This window comes from Oncorhynchus nerka, linkage group LG2, assembly GCF_034236695.1.
Source record: "Oncorhynchus nerka isolate Pitt River linkage group LG2, Oner_Uvic_2.0, whole genome shotgun sequence".
In the NCBI taxonomy this organism is placed as follows: domain Eukaryota; kingdom Metazoa; phylum Chordata; class Actinopteri; order Salmoniformes; family Salmonidae; genus Oncorhynchus; species Oncorhynchus nerka.
Genome location: NC_088397.1, coordinates 15,743,534 through 15,769,299, shown reverse-complemented (window position 1 = coordinate 15,769,299; position 25,766 = coordinate 15,743,534). Strand labels below are relative to the sequence as shown.

The following is a 25,766-nucleotide window of genomic DNA, read 5'->3' as shown; positions in this document are numbered from 1 at the left end:
CTCCTCCCCAGTAGCTCCACCCACCTGCACATAAAAGCCTAGTCTCCTCCCCAGTAGCTCCACCCACCTGCACATAGAAGTCTTGTCTCCTCCCCAGTAGGTCCACCCACCTGAACATAAAAGCCTAGTCTCCTTCCCAGTAGCTCCACCCACCTGAACATAAAAGCCTAGTCTCCTTCCCAGTAGCTCCACCCACCTGAACATAAAAGCCTAGTCTCCTCCCAAGTAGCTCCACCCACCTGCACATAAAAGCCTAGTCTCCTCCCAAGTAGCTCCACCCACCTGAATATAAATGCCTAGTCTCCTCCCCAGTAGCTCCACCCACCTGCACATAAAAGCCTAGTCTCCTCCCCAGTAGCTCCACCCACCTGCACATAAAAGCCAAGTCTCCCTGCCAGTAGCTCCACCCACCTGAACATAAAAGCCTAGTCTCCTCCCCAGTAGCTCCACCCACCTGAACATAAAAGCCTAGTCCATGCTGTTTACTTCTGTTCAGGGGTCTGTATCACACTTCTGTAACTCCAGTGATAGTTCCCCTCAGCAGACACACACTGAGCAAGGTAAGGACGTCCTATAGGTTTCCTGGAAGAAGGTGTGGTCTGTCAGGATGAATTTGGCTGATATTATGATGATGATTTGGAGGGGTTTTGTGAACTGGGTGTTTATCAGGAGTGTATTCTCATTCTCTAGACCTGGTACCACCTGACTCTTTGGTGCTTTCAATGTCTGCATTTTTCTCCTCCGGTGAGTTTGTGTATTCTGGCAAGGGTGACGAGGGAACGGGGCGAGATTCTTTGTATGTGTCTGGGTTGTTCTGAAGGCTATATGGTTAAAATGAGGAGAACGTTCAGCTCAAATTGTTCAGTGTTCATTGGGACTTTTTTGAACCTTTCTTCACTGAGAGATTCCCTGAAAAAGATCATGCTGGAATAACCCTAAACCTCGTGATGATGAGGAACTTCTTTTTCCAAAGAGAAAAGGACATGTGAAACAGACAGTCTGTTCAGTAGAAATCCAGGGCTTGTCAGAGGTGTTAACTCTGAGAGAACTGACCCAGTAGCTTTACTTCCAGTCTAGTTAGTTAATACCACATTGTGTATTAGGATGGTGATGTCAGAGGTGTTAACTCTGAGAGAACTGACCCAGTAGCTTTACTTCCAGTCTAGTTAGTTAATACCACATTGTGTATTAGGATGGTGATGTCAGAGGTGTTAACTCTGAGAGAACTGACCCAGTAGCTTTACTTCCAGTCTAGTTAGTTAATACCACATTGTGTATTAGGATGGTGATGTCAGAGGTGTTAACTCTGAGAGAACTGACCCAGTAGCTTTACTTCCAGTCTAGTTAGTTAATACCACATTGTGTATTAGGATGGTGATGTCAGAGGTGTTAACTCTGAGAGAACTGACCCAGTAGCTTTACTTCCAGTCTAGTTAGTTAATACCACATTGTGTATTAGGATGGTGATGTCAGAGGTGTTAACTCTGAGAGAACTGACCCAGTAGCTTTACTTCCAGTCTAGTTAGTTAATACCACATTGTGTATTAGGATGGTGATGTCAGAGGTGTTAACTCTGAGAGAACTGACCCAGTAGCTTTACTTCCAGTCTAGTTAGTTAATACCACATTGTGTATTAGGATGGTGATGTCAGAGGTGTTAACTCTGAGAGAACTGACCCAGTAGCTTTACTTCCAGTCTAGTTAGTTAATACCACATCATGTATTAGGATGGTGATGTCAGAGGTGTTAACTCTGAGAGAACTGACCCAGTAGCTTTACTTCCAGTCTAGTTAGTTAATATCACATTGTGTATTAGGATGGTGATGTCAGAGGTGTTAACTCTGAGAGAACTGACCCAGTAGCTTTACTTCCGGTCTAGTTAGTTAATACCACATTGTGTATTAGGATGGTGATGTCAGAGGTGTTAACTCTGAGAGAACTGACCCAGTAGCTTTACTTCCAGTCTAGTTAGTTAATATCACATCATGTATTAGGATGGTGATGTCAGAGGTGTTAACTCTGAGAGAACTGACCCAGATGGTGATGTCATCTCCAGTCTAGTTAGTTAATACCACATCATGTATTAGGATGGTGATGTCATCTCAAGTCTAGTTAGTTAATACCACATCATGTATTAGGATGGTGATGTCATCTCCAGTCTAGTTAGTTAATACCACATCATGTATTAGGATGGTGATGTCATCTCCAGTCTAGTTAGTTAATACCACATCATGTATTAGGATGGTTATGTCATCTCCAGTCTAGTTAGTTAATACCACATCATGTATTAGGATGGTTATGTCATCTCAAGTCTAGTTAGTTAATACCACATAATGTATGTGGATGGTTATGTCATCTCCTGATATGGTCATATGCTAAATCCTTTGCTTAGCATTCAAATATTATTCATATTATTCATATCATTTGAGACAGAGAGAGAGAGAGAGGCTGTTGAACACAGATTAACCCATTGAAAACATACCTCCAGCAGTCAGGATATGTGCAGCCTGATGGCCTGTCCTTGTAAAGTCAGTAGGCCCTGTGTTCACTAGACATGACTATGTGGCTCTGGGCTTCTTAATGGGTTCCCTAAAGCCCCATGCAGCATCCTAGCTTTACCTTCACTTCCTGGCCCATAGATCTGAGCCTGGACCCTGAGGCCAACTCTATTCTGTCCCCCCTCTCTTCCTCTCTCTCTTTCCCCCCTCTTTTGCTCTCTCTCTTTCCCCTCTCTTCCTCCCTCTCTTCCTATACAAGGATTAGATACAGCAGTAGGTTGTTTCTGTCGTCTCTGAGGTTTATTGTGGGAGCATTCCTGTGTGTCTGCTGTGCAGCCTGAGAGAGAGGGCCAGAAAAAGACCTGGGCAGCGGGTTGTCGCTCTACCCTGCCCAGAGGGTCACTCTCCCCCTAAAGGGTGGAACCACAGTACCCGGTGTGGTCTGTCTTAAACCGCTCAGCCATTCCAGGGAGGGGTTGCTGAAATCATTTGGAATTCAACTTCTAAGCCGCAACCTATTGTATGTGTTGTGTGAGCTAAGGGTGGTGACCTTGCCTTGTTCAGGGTGAAGATTAAGGCTGGTGACCTTGCCTTGTTCAGGGTGAAGAGGTGATTCGGGTGTAGTCAGTTGGCAGAGATTGACTCGACAACAAAAAGTAGAGATTGAGTCTCTGACATGGTTATAACTGCGTTCTTTGCTAGTTTAAAACAAATAACACCTGGTGATGTCATTTATTTATTTGTTTTCTGAAGTTTATTTGGACAGGGACAGCGTGCAACAAAAACATGCGTTGCTCCAGATTTAGCAAACAGCTCATTTACATACTTAGTCCCTGGGCAGGTGAACATATACTGTAACCACGACAACATTATATACAAAAGGACAACATACGTACATCAGACATTTAAAAACAACAGGAAGGACATATAGACACGTTTCAGAACAGAGGCTAGGACATTACACATACAGTTCATTGCACATATTGCTGTTGGACTTTATACATTTGAGTTATAAAACACTTAACACATAAACACATATAAAATCAGAATGTTGCACATCAACCCTCGCCTCAGACTGACAAGTGGCTGTGTATTATAAAGGGTTGCTCTGATTATTAGGGGAGGAACATTTACATGTTCAACAAACAATGCACATAATGAAATTAGATTTAAATCTGTATAGCTTAGGCAATTAGTGTCAACCTATTGGACAAAAGCACATTGCGTGACTGCTCTAGCTCATAAATTAGTAGGTCTCTCTCTCTCTCCCTCTCTCTCTCTCTCACTCTCCCTCTCTCTCGCTCTCCCTCTCTCTCTCTCTCTCTCTCTCTCCCCCTCTCTCCCCCTCTCTCTCTCTCTCTCTCTCTCTCTCTCTCTCTCTCTCTCTCTCTCTCTCTCTCTCTCTCCCCTCTCTCTCTCTCTCTCTCTCTCTCTCTCTCTCTCAAATTAAATTTGCTTTATTGGCATGACGTAATAATGTACATCTTGCTAAAGCTTATTTTGGGTATTTACAATATTAAAATAATAGTAATCAATATTGTCAACAGGACAACAGTAACAACAATAACCAAGGGTCAAAATAACTATTGAACAATAACAATATAGAGGACATGTTGGTTGGTCTGTCAGACACGGTCCCTCATCTTATGGCAGGCAGCAATGTTGTGCGCTGCCAATCCACTCTCGGCATCCTCCCCCAACAGGATGGGGAGCCTACTCTCATCAGAGAGGTCTTTGAAACCTTGAATAAGGGTTTCAAATGTGGGGAAATGACACACTCTAATTGTTTTATATTTCTGACATTTTGTCAGGAAATGCAGCTCTGTCTCGGGTTCTGCTGTGGTGCTGTGGTTGCACAGGCTTTCCTCTACAGGGAGCCTGGTTTTTTTCTCTCTCTCTCTCTCTCTCTCTCTCTCTCTCTCTCTCTCTCTCTCTCTCTCTCTCTCTCCTTCCTTCCTTCCTTCCTTCCTCCCTTCCGTCCTTCCTTCCTTCCTTCTCTCAGCTAATGCTGTTGTATAAGAAGTGTTTATAAGGTTTAGGGGAATGTGCCCTGGGATCACACAGTTGCAGTGGCTGTGATTTGAGCACACTACCAAATACGGGACAGTAGCAGTCTATCCCTAGCAGATCAGCCCTATTGCCGGGAGCAGAGAAGCCCTGTTCCGTTCCACTGCAGCTGCTGTGTCTGGTTCTTTAGTAGCTCGTCAGGATGTAACACCCACTGAATAGATGTATTCATAGGTGCATTTAATTACAGTGCCTTCAGAAAGTATTCACACCCCTTTTTCCACATTTTGTTGTGTTACAGCCTGAAGATTGAGATTTTGTTTCACTGACCTACACACAATACCCCATAATGTCAAATTGGAATTATGTTCTTTTTAATTTTATTTTTTACAAATGAAAAGTTGAAGTGCCTTGAGTCAATAAGGATTCAACCCCTTTGTTATGGCAAGCCTAAATAAGTTCAGGAGTAAAAATGAGCATAACAAGTCACATAATAAGTTGCATAGACTCACTCTGTGTGCAATAATATCTAAGGTCCCTTAGTCGAGCAGTGAATTTCATACACAGATTCAACCACAAAGACCAGGGAGGTTTTCCAATGCAAATAAAGGCACCTATTGGTAGATGGGTAAAAAAAGGCAGACATTGAATATCCCTTTGAGCATGGTGAAGTTATTAATTACACTTTGAATTTTGCGTCAATACACCCAGTCACTACAAAGATACACCATGAGTCCAACGGTGAATTAAAACAGTTAGAGTTTAATGGCTGTGAAGGGAGAAAACTGAGGATGGATCAACAACATTATAGTTACTCCAAAATATCAACCTAAATGACAGAGTGAAAAGAAGGAAGCCTAAATAAAAAATATTTAAAAACATTCATAATGTTTGCAATAAGGCACTAAAGTAAAACTGCGAAAAAATGTGGCAAAGAAATTAACTTTATGTCCTGAATACAAAGCATTATGTTTGGGGCAAATCCAACACAACACCTCATGGTGTTGGCTGCATCATGTTATGGGTATGCTTGTCATCGGCAAGGACTAGGGAGTTTTTTAGGATAAAAATAAACCGAATAGAGCTAAGCACAAAACCTGGTTCAGTGTGCTTTTTAACAGACACTGGGAGACAAATTCACCTTTCAGCAGGACAATAACCTAAAACACAAGGCCAAATATACACTTGAGTTGCTTACCAAGATGACATTGAATGTTCCAGAGTGGCCTAGTTACAGTTTTTACTTAAATATGCGTGAACATCTATGGCAAGACTTGAAAAGGGCTGTCTAGCAATGATCAACAAACAACTTGTTTGAGCTTGAAGAATAATGTGCAAATATTGTATAATCCAAGTGTGCAAAGCTCTTAGAGACTTACCCAGAAAGATTCACAGCTGTTATCACTGCCAAAGGTGAATCTAACATGTATGCACTCAGGGGAGCTAATACTTATGTAAATGAGATATTTCTGTATTTAATTTGAAATACATTTGCAACAATTTCTAAAAACATAATTTCACTTATTTCATTATGGGGTATTGTGTGTAAATGGGTGAGACCAAATATATTTCATTTGTTTCGAATTCAGGCTGTAACACAACAAAATGTGCAATAAGTCAAGGGGTATAAATACTTTCTGAAGGTACTGTTGTAACAGTATTTTTATTGAAATTTCACAATTTTCACCCATATCAGAGACAAAGCACACAGAACAAAAACAAGAAAAACAGCCCCACTTACCCATATCTACGTGCATATACATACACATACATACATACATATACATATACCCATGCATATACATACACATACATACACATACATATACATATACACACACATATGCATACATACACGCACGCACACACACACATATACACACCCATACATACGTACACCATTTTCCTCTTCCCGCTCGGTGCTTCTCTCACCCTATCACCATCATTGCGTCTCTCAATACATACATTTTAAACAAACTTACAAACAGAAATTAAACAAAAAAGCTCAGTTTAAACCAAGAGGTTAGGTTCCACACATGGAACGTACAGTGTAGTTCTGAAATACATAGATCCCCGCCATTCTAAGAGAATCCTTGCAGCATAATAGCTGATACCTCAGGTTCTAGGTAATTTAGATAAGGTTCCCATACTTTGTAGAACTGGTCTGTTTTAGAATGCAATGTACATGTCAGATATTCCAGAGGCACCCATTCAAATAGTATCTTATGCCAGTCTTTAATAGAAGGAACCTTATCACTAATCCACTGTAAAAGGATGTTTTTCCTCGCTGCTAAGGTAAGGATGTTGTAAAGCCTTTTACAGACAGAAGTAACATGCCTACTAGGGACACCTAACAGCAAAGAAACTGGGTCCAATTCTAGATCAACCCCTAGGATCTTTTCAATTTCTTGCAGGACACCAGACCAGTATCTTTGTATTTTGGTACATGACCATAAACAATGTGTTAGGGTGCCTGTATCAGTTTTGCATTTAAGACACTGAGGGGAAGAGGAAGTGGGGCTAAAAGCATGTCTGCGATTTGGGGATATATGCAATCTGTGTATTATTCTTAATTGGATTGCTCTAGTACGGTTACATATAGATATTGTTTTTGCATATCTCCAAATGTCCTCCCACATCTCTTCGTCAATAGTAACAGACAATTCTTTCTCCCACACTTGTTTCACCCTCTGTGTGTTGACAGCAGAAAAGGACCTTAAAGTATCATAAAACAGACTTACAGACATTTTCCTTTGTGGGAAAAAAAGCATTCTTTCAATGACAGACACATCAGGGTTACCAATTAAGGTGGTGCTCTCCAGAATATAATGTCTTACTTGTAGGAAGCGGAAAAAGTCCTGCTTTGGGAGTCGATATTTCTCGACCATCTGCTCAAATGACAACAAAATCTTATCAGCGAATAAGTCGTTTAGCCTGCGTATGCCCTTATTAAGCCATAAGTTAAAGCCAGCATCCAGCAATCCTGGGCTGAAATCTGGGTTGTTAAGAATTGGGGTAAGAGCAGAGGTTAGTTTGGACCTTCCCAGGAAGCGTTGAACTGACCTCCATACTTTGAGTGTGTTAAGTGTAACGGGATTATTGCAGTGTTCTTCTACAGACTTGAAACTTCTGAAAAATAAAAGATCCTGTAAGGGGCATTTTGAAAGAGAAGTCTCAATGTCTAACCAAATAGAGGAGTCATCATTTGTGATCCAGTCAGAAATATAACAAAGGTGGGCACACCATTGATAGAACCTGATATTGGGCAGGTCCAAGCCGCCCATAGAACTTGGCAGCTGCAATATTGCCATCTTAAGTCTTGGCTTGCGTTTACTCCATATAAAGGAACTTAGCCATCCATTTACATCCTTTATTACCTTATTGGAGAGCAATACTGGGATCATTTGGATTGGGTAAAGTAGTCTAGGTAAAACGTTCATTTTCAAGAGGGATATTCTACCCAACCAAGAAATCGGGAGAGAGTTCCAGCGCTCCAGATCCTGTCTTATTGTATTAAACAAGGGAACAAAATTGGCTTTGTACATTAGCTGGAATTTAGGAGTTACAAATATACCCAGATACATGAAACCTGAGGGAGACCATTTAAAAGGGAAGGGGGGAGAAGTATTAGGTACAGAGTGCAGGCTACCAAGTGGCATAGCCTCTGACTTAGTAAGGTTAATCTTGTAGCCTGAGAATCCGCTGAATAATTCAATAATATTAATAAGAGATGTAATTGAAGTCTCGGGACTAGAGAGGAATATCAGGACATCATCAGCATACAAGCTTATTTTATGGTGAACATCACCAATGAGCAGCCCCTGTATAGCAGGCGTTACCCTGATGGCCTCGGCCAGTGGTTCCATAACGAGTGCAAAGAGGAGGGGGGATAAAGGACAGCCCTGTCTGGTACCTCTGTGTATAGAGAAGCTATTTGACCGTAGCCCATTAGTAAGGACAGCAGCCTGAGGGTCATCATATAAAACTTTCACCCATTTTATAAAGTTGTCCCCCAGACCAAATTTATTTAGAGCAAATAATAGGTAAGACCACTCCACACGATCAAATGCTTTCTCAGCATCTAGGGAGAGCACAAGACCATCCACCGCACTTTGTTGGTAGGCTTGAATTACATTAAGAAGCCGCCTGACATTGTTGCATGACTTACGGCCCCTAATGAAGCCAGTTTGGTCTCCTTTCACAATTAGTGGCAGTGAGTCCTCTAATCTTGTGGCTAGAATTTTGGAAAGCAATTTTCTATCCACATTCAGAAGGGAAATTGGTCTGTACGAGGAACAAGACTCTGGACATTTTCCCTTTTTGAGAATAAGTGAAATGTTGGCTTCTCTCAGCGTTTGAGGGAGTTGGTCATTTGCAAATGAGTGGTTAAACATATCACGCAATGGCTCAAGGATCAGGCCATGGAACTCTTTATAGAACTCACTACAAAACCCGTCTGGTCCTGGGGCCTTACCATTTTGCAGATTCTTAATTGCGAACATTATCTCTTCCTTGGTAATAGGGGCATTAAGGAGGGACCTCTGTTCTTCGGAGATAGTAGGGAGCTCAATCTTACAAAAGAAGTTCTCCATTAATTTGGGTGCATCCTTTGGCAGTTCTGAGGCATAAAGGTTTGTATAAAATTTCTTAAATGAGTCACTTATCAATTTATTTTCATATAAATGATTACCATCAGAATCAGTAATAGTAGCAATTGACTGAGAGTCAGCCCTCTTTTTAGCTAGGTATGCCAAGTACTTTCCTGGCTTATCGCCATGTTCATATAGCTTTTGCCTGACAAATCTCATTTTCTTTTCAGCGTCCTGTGTTAGGAGAGAGTCTAACGTTGATCTAATGACTGATATTTCCTTTAATAGGGCAGGAGTGGGCGTTTTAATGTAGTCCTTCTCTTTAGTTCCTAATTCACCCTCTAACATTTTTTGCTTTTCCCGCTTTTTCCGTCTCTTAGTAGCTGTGTATGACATAGTCAGACCCCTGGCATACGCTTTACAGGTCTCCCAAAGGAGCGAGGGGTTATCTGTTGATTGAGAGTTAATAGAGAAAAATGCTTTAAACTCTGTTATAAAATATGATGTGAATGTATGGTCTTTAAGAATGGTTGTGTTCAACCTCCAATGTCTTGACCGATTGAATGCCCCGTTGAGTTTTATGTCCAGGATCACCTCAGCATGATCAGATATGACTATGCTTCCTATCCTAGCAGATAAAACAGACTGCAAAGACGTCTTGGGCATAAAAAAATAATCTATTCTAGTCTGACATCCATGAGGTGCAGAGAAAAAAGTGAACTCTCTGTTGGAGGGATGGAAAGCTCTCCAGACATCCGCATACCCCAGATCATCACAAATAGCTTTAAGTGACTTAGCTTGAGGAGAGAGTGAAGCTATACCACTGGGAAACTTATCAATAAGGGGGTTCAACAAGCAGTTAAAATCTCCTCCAACCACTGCAGTGTCTGAGTTTAATTCTGAAAAGTCTAGAAATGCCTTAGTGAGGAAATCAGGGGGGTGAGCAGGGGGGGAAGTAAATATTCATTATGGAAATGTTCTGCCCTTGTAAAGTACCATTAATTATAACAAAGCGACCAAATTTATCTTTCACACAATTCAAGACCTTAAGTGGTAAGTTCTTTTTCACCAGAATTGCTACACCTCTACTTCTGGATGTAAATGATGAGAAAAACACTTGACCAAACCCTCCTTGTTGTAATTTCAGGTGCTCCTTATCATCCAAATGGGTTTCTTGCAACAGGACAATATCAATATTTTCTTTTTTCAAAAAAGACAATACTTTCTTCCTCTTAATGGGGTTATGGCTCCCTCTAATGTTCCACGTACATACACGCAGTCTGTTATCTGCCATTGTATCTTGACCATTCAATATTCAGACTGGATCCTACTGTAGAAGTGGGGTGGTACCTTTTTCCATGTGTTGAACTCTCCTCTATCTCACTGAGCATAAACAAAAAATATGAACCCTGAACTCGAACTATACTAAACCCAAAAATTAAACATGTAAAAATCCAAAAGGGGGTTTTCCCACTAGCTAACATGCAGGGGATTTCAACTCTCCAATGTAGACTCTTAAGTCCGCATTGCCGCTCAATAGCCTCATCCTTTATATATATGGAAAAGAAAATCAATAGAAGAAGATTGAGGCTCTTCCACCTAAAACCAAGCCTGGGCACCAGTATGGATTCACACCTATCTCAGCCTGAGCTATAGCGGCTATTACTTTAGCAAGAAAAATAATAAAGATACGAATATTACTGAGCCGGAGTACGTGAGGACTCGCACCACTGTTTCATGATCAGATTCAACCAAAAATAACCAAACTTATACAATGCTGTGGAGGGCAGCTTAAAGTTATTTACCCGAGAGAGTCAATAAACGCAGCAGCCTCTTCAGGTGTGTAGAGCTTTTTAGGTGATCCGTTGACCATAATCTTCAATGTGGCCGGGTACAACAGTGCGTAGTCCATCTTCATTCTCCTGAGTCGAGCCTTCGCCTCATCAAACGCTTTGCGTCTTCGTACAACCGCTGTGGAATAACCATTGAAGAATGAGACCTTTGGACCTTTATGTTGACTACCATCAGAGCCGATGTTTCTAGCCGCATCCATGACGCGCTGCTTGTCGGTGAAGTTGTGGAACTTTATAACCACCGGCCGTGGGCGTTGATTGGGGCCAGGTATCGGCGCTTGAGAGCGATGGGCTCTGTCCAGCTTCACACGACCAGCCTTAGTGTCCATTTGTAGGTAGTCAGGGATCCATTCCTCAAAGAATTTTACTGAACGTGTCCCTTCAGAATTTTCCGGGAGTCCCACAACACGAATATTGCATCTGCGTCCTCGATTATCCAAGTCATCAATGTGCTCTGCCATTTCGCGCACCTGTTTCTCGAGTGCTTTTATCTTAGCGTCCATAGATATAGTTGAAGTTTCCACTGCAGCAATTCTTCCTTCCGCCTCAACAACCCGTTTCACAACGCTCTGTATTTCAGCTGAATGACCTGCTATTGCTTCCAAGACCGTTCTTATCTTAGCATCGATCACTTTAGTAATGTTATCAGTCATCCTTTGAATTATCAGGTCCATTGTGCCTGGGTCCGCAATGGTGTTAGCTTCGCTAACGTTAGCTAGCTCCCCGTGCACATCCACAGGGGTGGTGGTTTTGGTCGACTTCTTAGTAGTTCTATTGGGCATGTTGTCGGAGATTTTTGCGAAATAGTCGTCAAGACTCATTATATGGTAGCCTCGAGCTAAGCCCATCTCCCGACTACCCGAAGAGGTCCAAAAAATACCTAATTTGCCAATTGGCCTGGACCCTCTACTGACCCTCTACTGCCGACACGGAGCCCCGCCGATCCATCACGACTGGTCCGCCGACATAATCGTCCGAGGGGGTTTCAACAGGCTTTTCCGCTGCGACATCGCCAAAGATCCATCTGCTGGCCAAGGCCCGCGAGCTTTCTGAATCGCTGTATCTCCAGCTCACCGCATGAAGAGGAATAAATAAACAGACTCACCCCATCGCGACGTCCCCCAAAGGTTAACTCTCTAGCCCTCGCTATCTCCCTGCTTGCTAATTCGGCCTGCTAACGGCTAGCTTGTCAAGCTCCGGTCCGCTAACTGCTACCTTGTCTAGCTCGGGCCTACGAACTGTTAGCTTGTTAGCACAGGCCTGCTAACCGTCTGTACCACCGCGTCCCAATCACTCTCTGACCCCATTTACTTTCTATCTCTTTTTGATTTTTAATTTGTTTATACCTTCCGGAAACCTGCCTCACCCAATGTGATACGGAATCGCTGTTACTTTTACTCTTATTTTTATGACACACTCAAGAACCTCCAGACGCTAACCAGCTAACTAGCTACAAGCTAGTTAGTCATTGTTAGTTTAAAAAAAAAAAAAAAAAAAAAAAAACCTGGATAACACTCGCCAGCCCCCCCTGCCCATCCACCGCTGCCCCCTGGACACTGATCTCTTGGCTACATAGCTGACGCACGCTGGACTGTCCATTAATCACGGTACTCCTTTCTGCTTGTTTGTCTTACCTGTCGGCCCCGTTGCCTAGTCAACGCCATTTTACCTGCTGTTTGTTGTGCTAGCGGATTAGCCTCGCCTACTGTTTTTAGCTAGCTTTCCAAATTCAACACCTGTGATTACTGTATGCCTCGCTGTATGTCTCTCTCAGATGTCAATATGCCTTGTATACTGTTGTTCAGGTTAGTTATAATTGTTTTAGTTCACAATGGAGCCCCTAGACCCACTCTGCATACCCCTGTTACCTCCTTTGTCCCACCTCCCACACATGCGGTGACCTCACCCATTACAACCAGCATGTCCAGAGATTCAACCTGTCTCATCATCACCCAGTGCCTGGGCTTACCTCCGCTGTACCCGCACCCCACCATACCCCTGTCTGTGCATTATGCCCTGAATATATTCTACCATGCCCAGAAACCTGCTCCTCTTATCCTCTGCCCCCAACGCTCTAGGCGACCAGTTTTGATAGCCTTTAGCCGCACCCTCATACTACTCCTTCTCTGTTCCGCGGGTGATGTGGAGGTAAACCCAGGCCCTGCATGTCCCCAGGTACCCTCATTTGTTGACTTCTGTGATCGAAAAAGCCTTGGTTTTATGCATGTCAACATCAGAAGCCTCCTCCCTAAGTTTGTTTTACTCACTGCTTTAGCACACTCTGCTAACCCTGATGTCCTTGCCGTGTCTGAATCCTGGCTCAGGAAGGCCACCAAAAATTCAGAGATTTCCATACCCAACTATAACATCTTCCGTCAAGATAGAACTACCAAAGGGGCGGAGTTGCAGTCTACTGCAGAGATAGCCTGCAAAGTAATGTCATACTTTCCAGGTCCATACCCAAACAGTTCGAACTACTAATTTTGAAAATTACCCTCTCCAGAAATAAGTCTCTCACTGTTGCCGCCTGCTACCGGCCACCCTCAGCTCCCAGCTGTGCCCTGGACACCATTTGTGAATTGATCGCCCCCATCTAGCTTCAGAGTTTGTTCTGTTAGGTGACCTAAACTGGGATATGCTTAACACCCCGGCAGTCCTACAATGTAAGCTAGATGCCCTCAATCTCACTCAAATCATCAAGGAACCCACCAGGTACAACCTTAACTCTGTAAACAAGGGCACCCTCATAGACGTCATCCTGACCAACTGGCCCTCCAAATACACCTCCGCTGTCTTCAACCAGGATCTCAGCGATCACTGCCTCATTGCCTGTATCCGCCACGGAGCCGCAGTCAAACGACCACCCCTCATCACTGTCAAACGCTCCCTAAAACACTTCTGTGAGCAGGCCTTTCTAATCGACCTGGCCCGGGTATCCTGGAAGGACATTGACCTCATCCCGTCAGTTGAGGATGCCTGGTCATTCTTTAAAAGTAACTTCCTCACCATTTTAGATAAGCATGCTCCGTTCAAAAAATGCAGAACCAAGAACAGATACAGCCCTTGGTTCACTCCAGACCTGACTGCCCTCGACCAGCACAAAAACATCCTGTGGCGGACTGCAATAGCATCGAATAGCCCCGTGATATGCAACTGTTCAGGAAGTCAGGAACCAATACACGCAGTCAGTCAGGAAAGCTAAGGCCAGCTTCTTCAGGCAGAAGTTTGCATCCTGTAGCTCCAACTCCAAAAAGTTCTGGGACACTGTGAAGTCCATGGAGAACAAGAGTACCTCCTCCCAGCTGCCCACTGCACTGAGGCTAGGTAACACGGTCTCCACCGATAAATCCACGATTATCGAAAGCTTCAATAAGCACTTCTCAACGGCTGGCCATGCCTTCCGCCTGGCTACTCCAACCTCGGCCAACAGCTCCGCCCCCCGCAGCTCCTCGCCCAAGCCTCTCCAGGTTCTCCTTTACCCAAATCCAGATAGCAGATGTTCTGAAAGAGCTGCAAAACCTAGACCCGTACAAATCAGCTGGGCTTGACAATCTGGACCCTCTATTTCTGAAACTATCTGCCGCCATTGTCGCAACCCCTATTACCAGCCTGTTCAACCTCTCTTTCATATCGTCTGAGATCCCCAAGGATTGAAAGCTGCCAGTCATCCCCCTCTTCAAAGGGAGACACCCTGGACCCAAACTGCTATAGACCTATATCCATCCTGCCCTGCCTATCTAAGGTCTTGAAAGCCAAGTCAACAAACAGGTCACTGACCATCTCGAATCCCACCGTACCTTCTCCGCTGTGCAATCTGGTTTCCGAGCCGGTCATGGGTGCACCTCAGCCACGCTCAAGGTACTAAACGATATCATAACCGCTATCGATAAAAGACAGTACTGTGCAGCCGTCTTCATCGACCTCGCCAAGGCTTTCGACTCTGTCAATCACCATATTCTTATCGGCAGACTCAGTAGCCTCGGTTTCTCGGATGACTGCCTTGCCTGGTTCACCAATTACTTTGCAGACAGAGTTCAGTGTGTCAAATCGGAGGGCATGCTGTCCGGTCCTCTGGCAGTCTCTATGGGGGTGCCACAGGGTTCAATTCTCGGGCCGACTCTTTTCTCTGTATATATCAATGATGTTGCTCTTGCTGCGGGCGATTCCCTGATCCACCTCTCGCAGACGACACCATTCTATATACTTTCGGCCCGTCATTGGACACTGTGCTATCTAACCTCCAAACGAGCTTCAATGCCATACAGCACTCCTTCCGTGGCCTCCAACTGCTCTTAAACGCGAGTAAAACCAAATGCATGCTTTTCAACCGATCGCTGCCTGCACCCGCATGCCCGACTAGCATCACCACCCTGGATGGTTCCGACCTTGAATATGTGGACATCTATAAGTACCTAGGTGTCTGGCTAGACTGCAAACTCTCCTTCCAGACTCACATCAAACATCTCCAATCGAAAATCAAATCAAGAGTCGGCTTTCTATTCCGCAACAAAGCCTCCTTCACTCACGCCGCCAAGCTTACCCTAGTAAAACTGACTATCCTACCGATCCTCGATTTCGAATGTCATCTACAAAATGGCTTCCAACACTCTACTCAGCAAACTGGATGCAGTCTATCATAGTGCCATCCGTTTTGTCACCAAAGCACCTTATACCACCCACCACTGCGACTTGTATGCTCTAGTCGGCTGGCCCTCGCTACATATTCGTCGCCAGACCCACTGGCTCCAGGTCATCTACAAGTCCATGCTAGGTAAAGCTCCGCCTTATCTCAGTTCACTGGTCACGATGGCAACACCCATCCGTAGCACACGCTCCAGCAGGTGTATCTCACTGATCATCCCTAAAGCCAACACCTCATTTGGCCGCCTTTCGTTCCAGTACTCTGCTGCCTGTGACTGGAATGAACTGCAAAAATCGCTGAAGTTGGAGACTTTTATCTCCCTCACCAACTTCAAACATCAGCTATCCGAGCAGCTAACCGATCGCTGCAGCTGTACATAGTCTATTGGTAAATAGCCCACCCATTTTCACCTACCTCATCCCCATACTGTTTTTATACTGTTTTTTTAAATTTTATTTATTTATTTATTTACTTTTCTGCTCTTTTGCACACCAATATCTCTACCTGTACATGACCATCTGATCTTTTATCACCCCAGTGTTAATCTGCAAAATTGTATTATTCGCCTACCTCCTCATGCCTTTTGCACACATTGTATATAGACTGCCCATTTTATTTCTACTGTGTTATTGACTTGTTAATTGCTTACTCCATGTGTAACTCTGTGTTGTCTGTTCACACTGCTATGCTTTATCTTGGCCAGGTCGCAGTTGCAAATGAGAACTTGTTCTCAACTAGCCTACCTGGTTAAATAAAGGTGAAATAAATAAAAAAAACTTATTTAGCCAATTCTACCACTTTTTCAAGCTAGGAGATTAATGTAAGAATATAAATTTACGAATGCCACGAGAGCTCGCTGAAACACCGTGTTCTCTCTACGGCGCCATTTTGTCCCCCCCTGAAGGTACTGTTGATAAAATAACTTGACAGTTATGTGGATATCTATAATAAAATAGCTTAAAAGTTATGTAGATTCTGAATTGAAGTATTCATAGTGAATTTAATAATATTATTGGAAAAATAACTTGAAAGTTATGTGGATATCTAAAATAAAATAGCTTGAAAGTTATGCAGATATGTGGAGTCATATTCTTAATAAAATATCCTTGAAAGTTACGCGGATGATGTCTCAAGCGAATGGCATGGAATTCAGAATTCCTACGTCAGTTTGGTATGACATGTGATATAGAACATATTTGATTGCTGAACTGTATAATACGTTAAGTTGTCTCTGACATCCATCATGTTCCTTATTCTCATCACTATCCTGTCCGGCCCGTGGCCGTACTGTACATCTCTCTTCTGAGAGATCCTAAATGATCTTGGGTTTGGTTTAATGGTCTGGAGTGAAGCCATCAGCATGTGGGTAAAAACAACCCAACATGCTGTTAAATATATTTTATGGTGGATTATGGTACAGGGGGGAAGGAGAAATATGTGTTATGTTAACACCTTATGTAACCAACGGTAATAACATTTTATTATTAACATGGCGTTACATGGTACCTGCTTTGTAACTGCAGGGTAAAGTGTTACCAGTGTTATTGTGAAGAGAGCATTGATGACAGAAGCCAAAGTCCCTTAGACTGGTCTCTTGGATGGGATATTTCTCACACTGCAGTAGTTGGGAAAGTACTCAGTAGTCATACTTGAGTAAAAGTAAAGATACCTTAAAAAAACATAACTCAAGTCAAAGTGAAAGTCACCCAGTAAAATATTACTTGAGTAAAAGTCTTAAAGTATCTGATTTTAAATGTACTTAAGTACAGTGGTGGAAAAAGTACTGGATTGTCATACTAAAAAATGAAATGCTATACATCTGTCGTGTCTTTGGCTATGCCGGATTAAGTGATATGACATGCTATTCTATAAAATAATTTCTCCTAATTAATATTACCTGATTGAGCTAATCATGTAAATGTAATTAACTAGAGAGTCGGGGCACCACAAAATAATATTTATAGAGCTGTTATCTTCCGAATAAACTCTTAAAGACCTACTAATATTTTACATCAATAGCAGTCAATATTAATCGTCATCTTTATTCAGTCTCATCTGAAAGTTGTAAATTCTTGGTTATCTGCACGAACCCTGGCTAACAATTTGAATCAGCAATACAAAATTGGGTTTAATTATTTATTTACTAAATACCTAACTAATCACACAGAATTACACATACACATATTTAAATCAAAATTTGATTACAAATTACGTCATAAAGGAAAACGTCCCTAGCGGGCAGAACAGATATGACAGCTGGTTACACAAAGGAAAAGGGCTGGGTTTGAGTGAAAGAGCGGGAAGACTGAGGGACACAGGGAGAAGCTGTGCTATCGTAAATATAGTATCTTATGCATTCTAAATTACCGCCCATTTGGAAAAGGAGAATGCAATAAATATTTACTCTGAGCTGCGCTTCGGTAGGTTGGTGGTAGATGGAAGGCCAACCGAGTCCTTTGTCCTTTGAGGAATGTCTCTGGTGGTCAATTGGATACGTTGTAGTAGCGTTGTTGAGTGATAGACGGGATACTCTGTCTGTTCCTTCCTAACCCTGTTAGGGGTTGTTGCTAACTCAACGGCTAGGAGGTATCACTTCTGTAGTGAATAAGAGTTCAAAGTTCATACATTTGCAACCAAAGCTCACACTGATGTTGGCTTCATTCTGTAGTTATTATCTGAACCATTCTGACATCGGACCGTCGTCCTCACGTCCTGGGAACAGAAGGTTATATGGTCGTTAAGGCTTTATATAGGAAGGGAGAGGAGGGCGTGTTTGAAAAGTTTTATAGCCCTTGTCCCTTCACAGGGGAGGGCCACTGATTGAGCAGCCCTAAACTTATGAAAACCCAAATCTCACATTTTAGAAGCTAAATTCACATTACATCCCATCACGAATAATTTCATATTCAAACATTTAAATTAAACAACAATTCCATGTGAATCCGACAACTCTGATGTGTAGACTTTCCACTGTAGAGTTTATGTCATCTTATCATTGATGAGAATGTCTCAGATGACAACCGAACTGACATCATATTCATTAAGTACCACCGCATATGTTCCATTGGTCGGATTACCAGAATATAGTTAATTTCCTCACCTTCTGATGTTCCCAAAATCTCTATATTAACCAAGGGTTTTGCAAATGTAACATCAGTAGGGTAGAGAGAGGGAAAGGGGGGAAGAGGTATTTATGACTGTCATAAACCTACCACCAGGCCAACGTCATGACACATCAAATTCCTTATATTAAGCAAACCAGACTACACAGGTTGTGTTTTATATTTACGGACAGACGGGCACAGTCCAACACTCAGACATAGTGAGTCTCCTGATCAGAGGCAGTAGGGATTACATTGCGTTATATTGATAGGTGTGTGAACTGTGAACTGCTGAGGTCATCGTGATCACCATTGGTTTCCCCCCTCTGGAGACTGAGAGCTACGACCAAATAACTCAGGGTGACTCCTGTAGCCTTGGTCTGTAAAGAGAGCATCTATGTGTGAAGGAATGCTGGAAAAGGCCAGGCACACACACACATCGATCAGATCATAACATGGGCAGGACAACGGGAGTATTGGCAGAGGCGCTGACCTTTGCAGGGCAGGTATTTAGGCTGCTGGGAGTGGAGTAGTGTTTGTGATGGGATAAATCACATCGGACAAGGCCAGATGAACAGCACATACAGGGAGAGGAGAGGAGAGGAGGGAGAAGAGAGGAGAGCAGAGTGGAGGGGAGAGGTGAAGGAGGGAGGAATGGAGAGAAGAGTGGAGAGGAGAGGTGAAGGAGGGAGGAATGGAGAGGAGAGGAGAGCGGAGTGGAGGGGAGAAGTGAAGGAGGGAGGAATGGAGAGGAGAGCAGAGGGAGGGGAGAAGTGAAGGAGGGAGGAATGGAAAGGAGAGCAGAGTGGAGGGGAGAGGTGAAGGAGGGAGGAATGGAGAGGAGAGCAGAGTGGAGGGGAAGTGAAGGAGGGAGGAATGGAGAGGAGAGCAGAGGGGAGGGAGAAGGAGAGAGGAATGGAGAGGAGAGCAGAGGGGAGAGAGGTGAAGGAGGGAGGAATGGAGGGAGAGCAGAGGGGGAGGGGAGGTGAAGGAGAGGAATGGAGAGGAGAGCAGAGGGGAGGGGAGAGGAGAAGGAGGGAGGAATGGAGAGGAGAGCAGAGGGGAAGGGAGAGGTGAAGGAGGGAGGAATGGAGAGGAGAACAGAGGGGAGGGGAGGGAATGGAGAGGAGAGCAGAGGGGAGGGTGAAGGAGAGGAGAGGTGAAGGAGAGAGGAATGGAGAGGAGAGCAGAGGGGAGGGGAGAGGTGAAGGAGGAGGAATGGAGAGGAGAACAGAGGGGAGGGGAGAGGTGAAGGAGAGAGGAATGGAGAGGAGAGGTGAAGGAGAGAGGTATGGAGAGGAGAGCAGGGGAGAGGGGAGAGGTGAAGGAGGGAGGAATGGAGAGGAGAGCAGATGGGAGGGGAGAGGAGAGCGGAGGGGAGAGGAGAGGTGAAGGAGGGAGGAATGGAGAGGAGAACAGAGGGGATGGGAAAGGTGAAGGAGAGAGGAATGGAGAGGAGAGCGGAGAGGTGAAGGAGGGAGGAATGGAGAGGAGAGGAGGTGAAGGAGAGAGGAATGGAGAGGAGAGCGGAGGGGAGAGGAGAGGTGAAGGAGAGAGGAGAGCAGAGGGGAGGGGAGAGGTGAAGGAGGGAGGAATGGAGAGGAGGGGAGAGGTGAAGGAGAGAGGAATGGAGAGGAGAGCGGAGGGGAGAGGAGAGGTGAAGGAGGGAGGAATGGAGAGGAGAACAGAGGGGAGGGGAAAGGTGAAGGAGAGAGGAATGGAGAGGAGAGCGGAGGGGAGGGGAGAGGTGAAGGAGGGAGGAATGGAGAGGAGAACAGAGGGGAGTTCATACTCATACAGTTGTCTGATGGGGCTAACAGGTCTTGCTCTCTTTCTTTCGCTCCCTCCCTCTTACTCTCTCTCCTCTCTTTCTTGGGCTGTCTCTCTCTTGCTGTCTCTGTGTCTCACTCTCCTTCTCTCTGTCTCTCTTTCTTTCTCTCTCTCTTCTACTTTTCCTCCCTCCCTCCCGCTCTATCTCTCTGTCTCTGCTGCCCAAGGGTCTTCACCTCTAGACCAGGTCAGCTGAGTGAAGTGTGGAGTGGTGTTCCTGAATACACAGAGAGAGCACCCACAGATGAGATGAAGACTAGAGGGAGAGAGAGGCTTAGGTCCCGATGGGTTTTACAGTCCCCAGATGTGTGTTTGGCTCCCGCTCGGCTCTGTCAGCTGATCGGACATTCCTGTGGAACCAGTGGTGTGTCTTTCCCTTTGAAACTCCAGAATGCTGCTGGGAAGAAGTCTAAGTGGGATACTTTTGGACGTCCCAACTCTGACATCACCCCATTGAACTTGAAATAATCCTGCAGCAACAGGAAATGTGAAATATTATGTGGATTATAATTATTGGGCATTTTTTGTATGGGTTGATACATTTTTCGATAGGACAAATCAAGTCTGACATTTTAAAGTGGAAATGACAAACTTTAGAAGCATTTTTTAAACATCGAATACACTACAACTTTCAGCAACAAAACTACAAGTTTCATCAAGAAAAGAGTGATCAAATTAAGACCCTACATCTGTAGGGTAAAACTCCTTTTATTCAGTGAATGAAAGAGAGCACACAGATTGGTCCATGGGAAGGTGTCAGGCATTTCCCTCTGGTATTCTGTGTAGAGTTTCCAAGGGCAGTTTTGTAAGATTTACAGTACTTTGTCTCCAGTCACGCGTCCTACCTTTGTGTTCAGAGGACATGATCCACATTCAACTTAAACTGTTCAGGCTTGATTTCTGGAACCGACGCAAGCAAAACGGCATCAAGTAAAGCCCAACGTGGTAAAAATGAAAATCCTTCCTTTTGTTCCCTCCTTTTCCCTCACTCCATCTCTGTTCCATAGAATATGTTTAACCCACTAACCTTTTGACTGTGAGTCTGTTCCAGCTTAGCTTGTCTCCGTTGCCAGTCTTCGAGTGATATGCGTCATATACTGCGTGTTGAATATGTTTCAACGTTCATTCGCCACGTGCACAGGATACAACCGGTGTAAAACAGTAGTGTGAAATTCTTCCTTGAGAGCTCTTTCCCAACAATGCAGTGATAATGATAATACTATAGAGAATAATAGAAAATTGGATAAAAAACACACAGAAGTATAATATGGCAGAATAAAGAAAACGGACCCTGTCTTCATCCATTTTCAGTCTCATGTTTTCAGTTTTTGTGAACATTAGAAACATTAGAAATACATCTGATGGTATTCTGGGTAGAGAGAGAACTGGTCCTCTGAGCTGCCTATTGTCTTACTGAACCTCATAACAGAGAGTCTGATTTTACCACCTCAACAGTCCAGAGTTCAGATCAGTGGAAAATATGATATTATCCCTTATTTATTTGCTTGCTGTGTCCGTGTTTGAAGTGAGGTTGCAGTTTGATCAGAATCAGAAACAAGCCGTGTTCGATTTGGATAGACGATGACAGGGCCAGTAATGTTAACGTATAAGTTCACTTGTCAACTTTTCTTGTTCACTGCATGTTTACATAGTGAAGGGGTATTAGGCCAAGGGGTGCCGTTGAAACAGCGATGCCAGACCTGACTACAGACTACTAAAGAAGCACATATCTGTGCTCAACAGCATGGTTGATATTCAACATGCTTTCCCTCATGATCCCCTTTTGATCATTGAGAATTAAAGTTACCATCTGGAAGCAGTCAGGGAAATACAGAGGAGAAATGGAAATGTGATTATTTTCAAACCCCCGAGTTGGGGGCGATAAAAGAGTTGTGGCGCGGGACCAAGCAGACACTGCTGTGGTTGGAAGTGGTGACAAAGGTGGTAGGAAACAGACATCCTGTGGTAGAGTGGCAACAGCCTTTTTTTATTTATTTTTATTTATTAAACTTGGCAAGTTAGTTAAGAACAAATTCTTATTTACAGTGACGGCCAAACCCGGACGACGCTGGGCCAATTGTGCGCCACCCTATGGGACTCCCAATCACAGCCGGATTTGAAACAGGAACTGTAGTGACACCTCTGGCACTGAGAACAGTGCCGTAGACCGCTGCACCACTCGGGAGCCACTTTGTTGCATTATCATTATTGTTTTGCACCACACTAAAAATCCCAGGTTAGTGTCTAGGTCAGGGCTCTCCAACCCCGTTCCTGGAAAGCTACCGTCCTATAGGTAGAAAACCTACAGGGGGGTTGCTCACCAGGAACAGGGTTTGAGAGTCCTAGTCTAAGTATTGACAGAGGGTTCGGAGAAATACATTTTGGCAGCCTGTTGAAGGAAAATGTAGACGTTTGACTGACTTTTGTTGTTCCAACAGCAAGCCCCAACAATGTGAGAATTTTATTGCAGTCATGTGAATCTGATAAGTAAATAAGGCAGGGAGTGGGGAGGAAACAGGTTGCTTTTGCAGCTGAGAGCTTGGACCCGGCTCAGTTGTTGGATTCTGAATCTGCTGTGTGCCGGACGTCGACTCCCTAGTGGAGGCCTGTCATTCTCTCTCCTCGGCCAAATTGAGGAGCCAAAGAAGACGGCTCCCACAGGCGTCTCGCAATTGGTCCGTCTAGAATCCCTTGGATTATCCAAGACTGTCACCCAATTGGTTGATGTGTGAGTGGGCTGCGTGGCGACTGGAAAATAGCAGCTGTGAACCCTCGTACCCCGGCTCTCTCTAACTCTGGGTGTCTGGCCCTCACTGTCCACAGGGGGAGTAGTTAACCTTAACCACGGTAGAGTCCCACCTCGTCAACAGCCAGTGAAACTGCAGGGCACCAAATTCAAAACAACAGAAATCCCATAATTAAAATTCCTCAAACATACATGTATTTTACACCATTTTAAAGATACACTTGTTGTATATCCAGCCACAGTATCCGATTTCAAAAAGGCTTTACGACGAAAACAAACCAAACGATTATGTTAGGTGAGTGCCTATTCACAGAATAACACAGCCATTTTTCCAGCCAAAGAGAGGATTCACAAAAAGCAGAAATATAGATAAAATGAATCACTAACCTTTGATGATCTTCATCAGATGACACTCATAGGACTTCATGTTACACAATACATGTATGTTTTGTTCGGTAAAGTTCATATTTATATCCAAAAATCTGAGTTTACATTGGCGCGTTGTGGTCAGAAATGCATTGTCTCAAACAAACATCCGGTGAAAGTGCAGAGAGCCACATAAAATGACAGAAATACTCATCATAAACATTGATAAACTATACAAGTGTTTTCATGGAAAAATAGATAAACTTCTCCTTAACTTCTTGCGTCGAGCCAACCCGGATCCGGGATCATGACTACAGCCTCAAGCCCATTACCATAACGCAATGTTAACTATCCATGAAAATCACAAATGAAATGAAATCAATATGCTAGCTCTCATGCTTAGCCTTTTGTTAACAACACTGTCATCTCAGATTTTCAAAAATATGCTTCTCTACCATAGCAAAACTAGCATTTAGCGTTAGCATTTAGCGTTAGCATCACCAGGCAACATTTTCACAAAAACCAGCAAAAACATTCAATAAATAATTTACCTTTGAAGAACTTCGGATGTTTTCAATGAGGAGACTCTCAGTTAGATAGCAAATGTTCAGTTTTCCTGAAAGATTATTTGTGCAGGAGAAATCGGTCCATTTTCTGCGTCATGTTTGGCTACAAAAAAAAAACGAAAATTCAGTTATAAAAACGCCGTACTTTTTCCAAAATAACTCCATAATATCGACTGAAACATGGCAAACGTTGTTTAGAATCAATCCTCAAGGTGTTTTTCTACATATCTCTTCAATGATGTATCGTTCCTGGAAGTGTGCTTCTCCCTCTGTATCGCATGGTAAAATGAGTGCTACTGAGAATTGCGCACCAATTTAGACAAAGGACACCAGGCGGACACCTGGCAAATGTAGTCTCTTATGGCCAATCTCCCAATGATATGCCTACAAATACGTCACAATGCTGCAGACATCTTGGACGAATGGCAGAGAGCATAAGCTCGTTCACAGCACATTCACAGCCATATAAGGAGACGATAGTAAAACAGAGCTTCAAAAATTCAGCTCATTTCCTGTTTGATGTTTCATCTTGGTTTCGCCTGTAGCATCAGTTCTGGGGCACTCACAGATAATATCTTTGCAGTTTTGAAAACGTCAGAGTGTTTTCTTACCAAAGCTGCCAATTATATGCATAGTCGAGCATCTTTTCGTGACAAAATATTGCGCCTAAAACGGGCACGTTTTTTTTATCCAATAATGACGTAGCGCCCCCATAGGTTGAAGAGGTTAACCTCATAGTCCGCCCCATCCCGCATGCGGTATCGTTACTACAGCCTCAAGCTCATTACCATAACGCAACGTTAGCGATTTCTAAAAATCGCAAATGAAATGAAATAAATATGCCTGCTCTCAAGCTTATCCTTTTCTTAACAATCCTGTCGTCTCAGATTTTCAAAATATGCTTTTGAACCAGAGAAAATCAATAATTTGTGTAAGAGTGGTGATAGCTAGCTTAGCATTTAGCGTTAGCATTTAGCACGCAACATATTCACAAAAACCAGCCAAGGAATCAAATAAAATAATTTACCTTTGAAGAACTTCAGATGTTTCAATGAGGAGACTCTCAGTTACATAGCAGATGTCCAGTTTTTCCTGAAAGATTCTTGTGTAGGACACATCGTTCCGTTTTGTTACTATGCATTTGGCTACCGAAACTAACCGAAAATTCAGTCACCTACACGTCGAACTTTTTTCCGAAATAACTCCATAATATCGACTGAAACATGGAAAACGTTGTTTGAATCAATCCTGAAGGTGGTTTGTCATATATCTCTCCATTGAAACCCCAGTCCTTGAAGCAAGCTTTGTTCTCTGATTCGAATGGAAAAATACTGGGAGCTGACTTTTGCGCACCAATTGCCACGCAGACACCAAGCGGGACACTTGGCAATTGTAGTCTCTTATGGTCAATCTTCCAATGATATGCCTACAAATACGTCACAATGCTGCAGAGACCTTGGGGAAACAAGAGAAAGTGTCCGTTCATTCCTGTCGCATTCACAGCCATATAAGGCGATCATGGAAAACGTAGCCTCAAAAATCCTGTTCATTTCCTGGTCGGTCATACAT

General features: G+C 43.5%; 1 protein-coding gene across 2 annotated transcripts in view; it reads left to right on the top strand.

Annotated features, from left to right (window-relative positions):
• The first annotated feature begins 486 nt into the window (after positions 1 to 486).
• The window catches only part of LOC115131953 (collagen alpha-1(VIII) chain-like), an 81,286-nt gene continuing 56,006 nt past the window's right edge, over positions 487 to 25,766 (top strand). The window contains exon 1 of one of the 2 annotated variants that reach the window (XM_065023718.1): positions 487 to 560. The gene's annotated coding sequence lies outside the window, so the exon portion shown is untranslated. The remainder of the gene's footprint in view (positions 561 to 25,766) is intronic. The other variant, XM_065023721.1, reaches the window with a different exon arrangement.